Source organism: Falco naumanni, chromosome W (genome assembly GCF_017639655.2).
Source record: "Falco naumanni isolate bFalNau1 chromosome W, bFalNau1.pat, whole genome shotgun sequence".
In the NCBI taxonomy this organism is placed as follows: Eukaryota; Metazoa; Chordata; class Aves; order Falconiformes; family Falconidae; genus Falco; species Falco naumanni.
The window spans coordinates 6,228,627-6,239,565 of NC_054079.1; the positions used below are offsets into that span (position 1 = coordinate 6,228,627).

Genomic DNA, 10,939 nt, shown 5'->3' on the forward strand with positions numbered 1-10,939 from the left:
TGTGGCCTAATAAGAGATATTTACACCTATAGTTTCTATTCCCACTGTTGCAGAACCAAACTTTGACAGTAATTCAGATCACCAGTGTCAAGGTGACTAGAACTGAAGAAAATGTAACAAATTAGACCAGGTCTGTAGCTTGGACCTATCAGAGCAAGAAAGTTAATAAATTCTAAGGAATGGAAACAATATATCAGTGGTGTCCTTGTCCTCCTCATCTGGATATGGTCTTGATTCAGCTAATGGGCTGAATTAATTGAACCCCCTCCCACATGCATTTTCTAGAGAGACTGTAGAGGAGGTTATATAAAGTACATGTGCTCTAGCTGAATGCTTTTTTGTAAGTGGGAAGATAGTTTTCCATTCTTATGTAATTTTCTCTGGCAAGGCAAGTTGAATATAGCTCCCTCTAGAGCCTGTTTGCAGTCTCTCTCTGCCTTTTCCTTTTTTTTTTTTTTTTTAAATCCATGTTTTGATATGGAGCACACCTGCTCAGCTCGTGTGGGTTTAGAAACAGATACATATGAATTATCCCCTGCATCACACCATGTTATGCAGGTACTGGACCACTAGGAAAATTTTTTTCTAGATGGTCCTTTCTACTACATGCTGTTGCACTCAGGACTGCACCTCTTTATGTGAATTTAATATTTTTTCACTTTATATAAGGCTGAAGGAAGTACTCATGCTCACTTTCTCTTTTCCTCTTCCCTTTTTTTAACTGAAATGTCCCCCTTCTGCCTTTCCAAATTATTTAGAAGAGCGTAAATTGAAGCCATTTATCTTGAAATATGCTATTGGAGCAGACTGTATATACAAGTGAAAGGAGTATTTGATCTGTTCTTCAAGGAAAAGGTTTCTTTTGTTTTTTTTTGCATATGGAATATTGGTTCTAATATAGAAAAAAATGTTATTTAAGAGGCTCCAATTTGCATATCAGTGTTTTAGTGCAGTAGGGATAATGGCATTTTTTAAATGAGGAATATGTTTTTGTTACACTGTTACTAAAATAAATTTGATATTAGATTTAGAGCTATGCTGTAATCAATTTGAGGTAGAATATCCCACACACATGTTAAAGTTTTTCTGACCAGAGTGCTCATCATGTGAATCCAGAATAAGCTGTTATTAGTTAATACAAAGCTGTTAATATTTATCTGTCAGTTGGTGGACAAGTGATTCAAGAATTAAATTACACGGCAGAAGATTGGAGAAGAGACCATGTTTAACCCCCAGCTCATGATTCAGACTCCACAGGAAGATGATGCTAATGTATTAACAATAGATGCACTCAGACAGCACCTTGACTCTGCACTTCAGGCTAGCAGAGTAGATGTTTATATGTACAACAGGTAAGGAGAAAAGCAAAACTCTTTGTGATCATCTGTAACAGCTAGAAAGTGGACAGATGTTTCCTTGCATCTATTTTTAATGGATAGCACTTAAGAACTTTTCCCTTAGAACTGTGTTTTGATTTGAATGTCACTAATTACTGATGCTTGAAATTGTGGCATGACAGCAGTGACCAGTTGACTTTTTAACAAATAAAATGGTGTAAGAAGTGTTGGATGAGATTCTGAAAATACACCCTTATGAGCAGTGCTATAGTGTCCAGCATTTTTCTTGGTAAAGGAGTGATAACTGTGCTCTTAAAAACAGGACTTTATTGATGGGATTCTTAACAATGAAAAGCCTTCCAGTAATTTGGATTTAAAGGGGAAATGCAAATGGAAGAGAAATGGCAGTGGGTAGAATTACTGGGCTATTTAATAACCCAGTAGAGTTGGCCTTCAGAGTGTCTGTCTGTACATACTGAGGGTTGGGAGTTGTCCAAAAAGCAGGAGTTAAGAGTTATCCAACAATAAAAATACTGAAAGTGCACCTTAACAAGCTTTGGGCTAGTTAGATATCTCCATGACAAGTTGTTCCTCCAGGATTACTACTTACATGATGATGTGCCTAGGGATGCTGTCTGCAAGCCATGATGGTCACTATCTTTCAGCACATCTTTTAATCACATGTCACTGATGCCTAAATGAACTAATACCTTGACTCCAATTATCTTTTACCCAGCTCCTGCCTTGTCTAAGGTGCTATAAGTCACTACAATGGAAGTTGTAATACAGCTGAACAAGGAAACTAGAAATTTTAATGGTTTCTTTTCTCCTACGTGCACGAGTCAGAGCTAGTCTGAGCCTGAAGTTGACTTCTCCCTTGTGCCAATGAGTACTATCTTGTCACAAGTGATCTCATTTATATAAAGCCACATTTCTGTCCCTTTTAGTTGTGTCAACTAGTCTATTAATCTAAAAGTAGCTCCATTATTTTTAATGACTTTTACAGAGACTGTTTAGCATAAATATATATTTCTAGTTATAACTACAAAAAGAAAGTCCTTTTCTTTTTTGTGAGGTTGTAGTATACCTAAGTTGAATAAAATTTGTCTTTCTCAGTGTTTCATTACTTGAGGCCACCATGTCAATGTGAGTTGCAATTTTAATGTATGTTACATTTTAAAAATAACTTCAGTAATAGTGAAAGTAAAAGATACTTGTTCTTTATATTTATTACAGACAATGGAAATTGGAACACTTATGTTATAAATCAGGAGAACTCATCACAGAAGCAGGTTACATGGACCAGGTAGGCATAATAGGCATTTGGTTATAAACATTTTATATTCTCATGATTCAGCTTGTGTTGTTTAGATTATATTGTAGTCTAACTGTATTTTTTCCCCTTTCTGACTTTGACAGATCATAGAATATCTTTATCTATGTTAAATTATCACTCCTTTAGACTGCTTCTGGGAGGGAGCAAAGCTACAGTCAGGAACTGCCTATCTATTGTAAGCACGCTGGTTTTATAACTTTCTAGTCCATCTGATTTTATAGTAAAATGATGCATGATTTTGAGTTGCATCCCATTGCTTATTCCGATCCTGATTTAACTAAAAAATGAATTGTACTGCCTTTGCAGAAAATGTGCATGGAATATGTTTTTTAATTGAACAAATATTTTTCTGTTTCCAAAAGATGATTTATATGCATCAGTTTAAGTTCTGTGTCATTACTTTTCTTGTTCTGCTAGCATGCAAAAGGAAATATAAATTATGAATTCAAGCTTTTAAAATTGTATGTTTTTTTGGAAATACACTTTTTTTTTTTGGACCCCCACTCCCCCTACAGAAGCACTGGCTGGGAATTAATTTTATTTTAAAGAAAATATAGGTCTCTTGGGTAAAAAACTCATCTCCCTGAGGAATAAAACTCAAATCCTTTGCTTATGATGCCAAAATGGAATAGTAACTGCTCAGAGATGAATTTTGTCTTTAAGCAGCAAAGGTATTTATTTTGTGCAACATTGGAGAGCTAGCCAGTTTGCACTGGACAAACTAGCTCCAAAGTTTTCGGTGAAAAGTCAGGTAATTTATACATTTTCCATGAGAGGTTACAACGTCTTTACATACATATTCATTTAATTTTGACATCTAATTATCATATTCATAATAGATGGGGTTTAGGCAGAGCTTGAGGCAGAGCCTTCTAGAATTGTCTTTTGGGGAGACTTTTGGGTGGTTGTTCCATTCTTCAGCCTCACTTTTGGGGGTCACTCAATCTTCTTCCTTGTTTGAACTTGTTTCCGGAGCTTGCAAAACCTCCTGACTCATGGCCTTCTCATCTCCTTCAAATGCTCACCTTATCTTTATTTATGACTACTAGATTGCTCAGAGTACATTCCTCCTATCTCTTACTTCAGTATCAACAGCGGAACAGAACAGGCCATGCCGTCTCTGTTACAGAGCATCACCCAGAGCATGGTACCAAACCCATCCTGACTAATCCTTTAAGACCTTGCTCTGTTTCGCTTATGAGATGATTCAAGAAACCAAATATATCTTTTATGGGTGGTTTCTTTTCAAGTGTGATATTATATGCCCTGGATCATTCAAAGAGTTAATTGTTAATATATGCAGGCATTTTCTGTTAATTATGCAAGAGTTAGCATTTGAGTTATTGTTTCTATCCTGGGTTGCATGTCTCTGAAAACAATTTGCAATGGCTGTCTCCTAACATTAGTGTGCAGTTTTAGATGGGGAAATAAGGGGGTTGCATTTTCTGGTTGGGAGGTTTCAAATAAAGAATTAAGCCTGGTTAAGCAGACACACTGTGGTTTGAATCACAGAATAAGGCAGCCTTTGTAGTCTGTCAACATCACAAATTCAAAAGTGGGGGGTGGGAGACATGACAGTTGATAGTGATGACACCCAGGGTAGCAGGAAAGCTTGATGGTTGATAGTCAAGCATCCAGGGCATTTGCAGGAGCACAGTATTGTTATAGATAAACAAAGATCAGCTATATTGATTGATTACATTTGCAAGATGGTTATTAGACTAGCAAGAAGTAATCTGATACTATGGGAAAGGATTTATTTCCTCAGCCCCCCTCCCTTCCTTCCCTCTTCCCTCCCTCCAAATTCTTTGAAGCAGCAGTTGACTGCTTTTTTGTTATTTAGGTGCTTGATGTTTTTTTTACTTGGTTTGTAAATGAAAGTATTTTTAATATGTGAATATTCCATTTCATACAGTAAATTGGTATGTAAGTACTACCTATTTTTGTTAAAATCACCACAGGGCTACAAGAAAAATTTGCATAAAGAAATATAATTAAAACATGCATTTCATTTTATGAAACAGCCTTACCAGAAAGGGTTATAGCTTGTAACAGAAAACAACTTCATCATTTGTGCAAATGCAAATTAAAAAATTATGTTTCAGTACTTATTTTGTCTTTTTTTGTCATTTTTCCCTGATTTCTTTTACAGAGGGAAACCTCTTTTGCAGTGGATCAACTTTGACCCTTTAGAATTCTTAGAAGAGTTAAAGAAAATAAACTACCAAGTGGAGAGCTGGGAAGAAATGCTGAATAAAGCAGAGGTTGGTCATGGTTATATGGATCAACCTTGTCTGAATCCTGCTGATCCTGATTGCCTGATCACAGCTCCCAACAAAAATTCCACCAAAGTAAGTTTTCTTATCTTTGTGTAGATCTTTTTCAAGGGAGGGTCTGTATGTGTGGTGAGATAAAAGGGTACCATTCCCTTCCAAGTAGTATATATTTTATGTTCTTCAGTGATTTCATTATTCGTTTCCTATTATATACCATTAACCCAGAGTCACTAATTTTCCCTCATCCTGTGATGCAATATTAATCACACATATTTAGAGTGAGATTACAGTTCTCAGCTACTGGCTGGGTGTGGCAATGTGGTAACACACCATTTCAGCAGGCAACATGCCTCAGGCCGATGCAGTCGTCACTCCTGGAATACAGCTGCTGCTGTACACTGACACCATGCAACAAGGTCTTTCTTCAAGTAGGGCCAGTTTGGTTGACCCAACTTTATATACCCCTTTCAGTCACACTAGGCTTTGGAGAAGTTGCTGTCTGGTGAACAAGTATCAGGCTAGTTTGTCTACTCCATTTGTTGAACACATCTCTCTTTGTAGACTTCCTAGACGATCTTCAGTATCTGTTATTTCAGTACACTAGGTGTTGATTTAGGATATGAGTTTTTCTGAAGTTGTGCAATTGATGGATTGCTTCTTTAAAACTTTTCTAGCCTCTTGATGTGGCTCTTGTTTTGAGTGGTGGATGCTATAGACTCTCAAGAAAATACATGCATTGGAAGGAGGAATTGATTATAGGTGGTACAGTCAAGAATAGCTCTGGTAAACTTGTCAGGTAAGCAAACAAACGTTTACAGAAGATTTAAAAATTTTTCTTTGTTAGGGTTTGGGGTTTTTCTTGGCAGGGGGACAGATCATGCAAAATCAACTGCCTTTCAGAATCTGTGAATGATGTGTATTATGAACCCTGGTCTAGGACATCCCTGATGAGGACAGAATTTAAAAGTGTGATTAGACAGTTTAAATTTAAGGAGGTGTCATTGCTGCCTGCTTTTAACCTAAGAATGATAGTGTACATTGCTCAGAAATATTTTTTTTCCTGGCAACTTTGTTGTTTAGAGTGTGTGTATAAAGCATTGAATGGTATTTGAAACACTGAACAACTTGTGGGTTTTAAATTGGTCAAAGGAAAAAAGGGGGGAAAATAACTTTGGTAACGTGCCCACTCATTTGACTTTTTGCAGAATTCCAAAATCTCCATTGAACTGTTTGTTTAGGTTCAATACAGAGAAAAGTATAATCTTTATGTCACTGTATCTTGAATACTTTTTTGACTGACAAAATAAAGCCCTTTGTTTCAGACTTCTTGAAGAAGTCATGGAACACTGGACTTCAGGGGGAAACCCCCTTGAAATAGAACTGTCTTAAAAAATAGGACATATAAAAATACTATTTAGATGTATACACTGAATCCAAATTTAGATTAAACTAAAAGAAGGTTAATTCTTGCATATTTAATACAGATATATTTTACTAGAACTTTTTATATGGATTTTGATGTTTTTTTACATTGCCACTAAATAATGAAGTTTAATTTCTTACTAATTTTGATTTATTCTGAAAAAGTGCTTCTAACAAATAGCCAAAGACTTTATTCTTGGTGAAAAATAAAATAGTTCCTTAAGTTTCTAAAACCATGGATACAGTTACATACTGTGGAAATTTACAATGGATAATTATTGCCTTTTGTGTGTTCTTTGCTGCTTGTCAGGTGTCAGGAGTTTAGTCTGGCATTTCTCTCCAAGGGATAAAAAAGACTGAGGTCTTCAAATGACAAATTGCCAACAGCATTTGCAAGTTCTCATAGGAATAACTGTTCCTACATCCTCATAGCAATCTGTCTGTCAGTCGTGATCTTTATAACTGATTTGTATGGTTACATTATTTACTCTTGAAACTGATCCTATTGAAAATAATGGCAAAACTGATTAACTTCAGTGAAAACAGACTTAGCCTCAATACTGTATAGACCGGTACATCTGCATCAGATACATAGTAGAATAATGATACTATGTTCAATTTTAATGTGGCCTATAAAATCAAGAACTTGTGCAAGCTCCTATTAGGCTCTCATTTGAGCCTTTATGCAGTGAAAAATAATTTCCTGAAAATGCTTTTTTTATGCCTCTTTCTTCTCTCTCTTCTCTCCTTGTTACAGTGCCCAGGCTTTGCAAACCATGTTTCATTTAATGACTCCTAAGCAAATGTATAAGCACTTCAAGGGGTATGAATATGTTTCACATAACTGGAGTGAGGATAAGGCAGCAGCAATTCTGGAAGCCTGGCAGCGGATGTATGTTGAGGTAAAATTGAATATAACCTAGATATCTTGCTATAAAGTTTTACTAAGATCCACTGCCTTTAGTCATGACTTTTTATAGTATTTTCTCAAGGAAGATGATTAAACTAGAATTGAGTGTTGTCTCCTGGTTTTAAAGTTATCCTTGTGCTGTAACAGACTATTTTAAAAGGCTGATTTCTTCCTTTTTTAATTAAGAAGCTGCTTGCTTATTCACATATGAGAAGCCATGAAAGTATTACTGTTTGCTGGACCTTGGATTAAAGGCAAAATTCATACAACAGCAAATCAATGGCAGAGTTATGGAAAGAAGAAACCTCATTTATATTTCAGGAGTTAAGTTAAATGTTTTGAATGAGCTGTGAATGCAGTGGCCTTTCCTGAAGGATGCAAATTCTTGTTTGATAATTAGTAACTTTCAGGAAATAATTACCAAAAATATTTATTTCATGTAGCATCAGTGAAATCTCTTGTATGGGGTGTGTGCTTTAACAGGAACATTAAAGCAAAAGTAGTTGATTTCAGATATGTGCTGTAGAAGATGATAATGGGCTATTTTTAGCCACACTAAGTTTTATTTTTCTTTCCATAGGTTTTTCATCAGTGTGTTGCACAAAACTCTACTCAGAAGGTGCTTTCCTTTACTACAACTACCCTGGATGACATTCTAAAGTCATTTTGTGATGTCAGTGTTATCAGAGTAGCTAGTGGTTACTTACTAATGGTAAGAAAACAAATTATATTTATTTAATTAACTCCAGTAGTATAGCAGGGTTCAAATGGCTGCCTTGTTGTTACCAGTCAACAGTCCAGAACATTTTCAGAATACTTAAAATAAAAATTGCAGTTTGTAAACATTTGCCTCAAGGTTGTCACCTGTTCCTTTATGTAACATCTCTGATGTGTCTGTTCAATTTAAAAATCCTTGTAAGCTGTATATGTTGTTGGGGGAGATAGCTGATAGAGAAGGACCCATTCTAATCTAATCCCTGCTATGCTTTCAGCTTGCCTACACACCTATTTAACAATACTGCGGTGGGACTGTGCCAAGTCTCAGGGTGCCGTGGGGCTGGTAGGAATCATCTTGGTTGCTCTCTCAGTGGCTGCAGGATTGGGTCTGTGCTCATTGATTGGAATTTCCTTTAATGCTGCCACAACTTGGGTATTAAGGAGCCATAAGTCTGCAGCTAAATTACAAGAATTTTGTTAGTAAATGAACACATCTGAATCAATTTTTGAGGAAAAACAAAAGCTGAGAAAGTATTTTGATTTTTAGATTTTTACTTGTGTCTTTCTCCTATCTAGTAGCTTGTGCTGTGAGAAATTAAGACAAAGTACTGCTAAATGGTTTTAAAGAAAAAGACAGATATCCTGCGGTTTGTTTACTTAAGTAGATTCTAGGATATTTGTTTTTCTGTGTCCCAATATGAGGGCAAGCATCCAGTTGTACATAAGAAGCTGCAAGTTTTATCCTTACATCTGAATATATTAGGATATTCAATTCCTGAAAATGTTTTGAAAATAACTTGAAATATTATCTGATATTTTTTGCCTACCGAAATCCTGAATTACTTTTAGTGAGGTTTTGTACCTCTAAATAGTATACTGCAAGATCCTCAGCAGTCTTTCAGAATGGAAGTTAATAGCTGTATTGCATCCTATTGATTTTCATTTTAACCTTGGATTTGTGTTCAGAATGTAGTGTAAAGGTTATTTTGATTAGCCATCTAATGACCAGCTGTATGGTAGATCATGAGAATAATATGAAAATGTTCTTGGTTTTTTGCTTGTTTTATTTCTCCCCCAAGGTTTTGCCTTTTCTTGCTCTTGGAGTTGGTGTAGATGATATATTCCTTCTGGTACATGTATTTACTGAAACAGGGCAGAATAAGAGAATTCCATTTGCGGTAACGACAAAATGGGGAGTTGGGGGAAAATAAAAGAATAAAATAAAAGGAAAAGGCTCATATAGAAAAATATATTGTACCTAGAATTATTTAGTAATGTTTTTTTTAAAAGCTTTTGTTCTAGAAATCTTTGTCCTAGGGCCTGGTTTTCTTTCTTTTTATTTATAATTAACCATGACATGCACATTATTCACATTATGAAATCTAAAGTCCTCCTCAGTTTTATAATCTTTTCCTTTTATTGACCTTTTTATTCTCAGTCCAAAGTTTCATATCCAAAGTACAAATAATTTAAAAGCCATATATATTTGCTAGTTTTGTTTTGTACAAGTCTTCCATGTGCTTTTTCTAGCTGGTTTGGCATGCAGGCACTAAGAACTCATTTTGCTATAATTATAACCTCCATATGCTTCAAAATAACCTACTGCGTTGGGAAAGAGTCCTGTGTTTGATTCTCTGGTTTTTTTGTGTGGTTCCTGGGGTTTCTGGTTTGTTTTTTTTTCTTACATGCTTCTTCAAAACATTATGCATCTATGCTGTTAATGCATGCTTATTTTGTCTGAAAAATATTGAGAACACCAAGTGACTTCACTGACACAAAATATATCCTACTTAATAACTGATGTATTTGATATAATGTCAGTATCCATTTAGCTTTGACTTTTGAAGCCAGTGTTAGCTTTGATAATGTTTGCTACCCTCAAAAAATGTAAGCACTTCATATGTCATCTGCTTTTCTCCTGGACAGTGTACTTAGTATATTGTTTACTTTTACATACTCTCAAATGCATGCTTGTATTCAGAATATTCTTATAATAGTTTTCACTGTTACCATGTTATATCCGTAGGATGACCCCTTCATTTGCAGGACATCACCTTATTAACTTGACTTGTACAATATGTCATTTGTTTTGCAGGACAGAATAGGTGAATGTTTGAAGCAAACAGGAGCAAGCATAGCCCTTACATCTATGAGCAATGTTACTGCTTTCTTTATGGCTGCCTTAATCCCTATTACTGCATTATGAGCATTTTCACTCCAAGTAAGTTTTTATGTTGTTTTGTTAGCTCTTGTAGATGGTGTCATTGTGGAAAGCAAATGATAACTGTTAGTGGTAGTGATAAAGTCCATGTTTAGTGCTGTTTACCGTAGTTCTTGGTAATAATCATCTGATTTCTCTCCTTGATTCTACTCCTTCCATTTCTCATGCCTTGAGTCTCTCACATCCTGTTGGTGGGTGAAAGAATATCCCACCCCATCCCAACCAGGTTGAGTGCAAAAACTGAGCAGCATACAACTAAGCAGAAACAAGTCTCCAGTAAGATTTAAATTCTTAAGGGAGTCTAGGCCAGTAGACTGTACTCTAGTTTACAATATCACATTCCTAAGCTTTCATTGAGTTTTGTCCAATTTGCTGCTGTTACAAACCATAACCAAAGTGCAATGACAGCAGCGAGAATACATTTGTGGCATTAATTATTACTACAGTAGTTTGTACTGACTTGTTCCCAATGTAATTTTAGCAAAATGATGGAGAAAACATCAATAATTTTTATTCTGTTCTGTTTTGAGAGAAAATGTGAATTTTCTGTGCTGAAGCATGTATCTCTTTGTCTTCTCTTTTTTTTTTAAATTATGATATACCTTCAGGAAGATTAAATATTAAGGACACTGAAGAGAGCTTCTTTTGAAAGTAAGGGCTCTTTGAGGAAAGCTCTGGGAAGTTCTCTGACACGTTTTTAACACACAAGTGATTTATAGC

General features: G+C 35.5%; 1 pseudogene; it reads left to right on the forward strand.

Annotated features, from left to right (window-relative positions):
* The first annotated feature begins 1,157 nt into the window (after window positions 1-1,157).
* Window positions 1,158-10,939, forward strand: part of LOC121080672 — a 36,688-nt pseudogene continuing 26,906 nt past the window's right edge.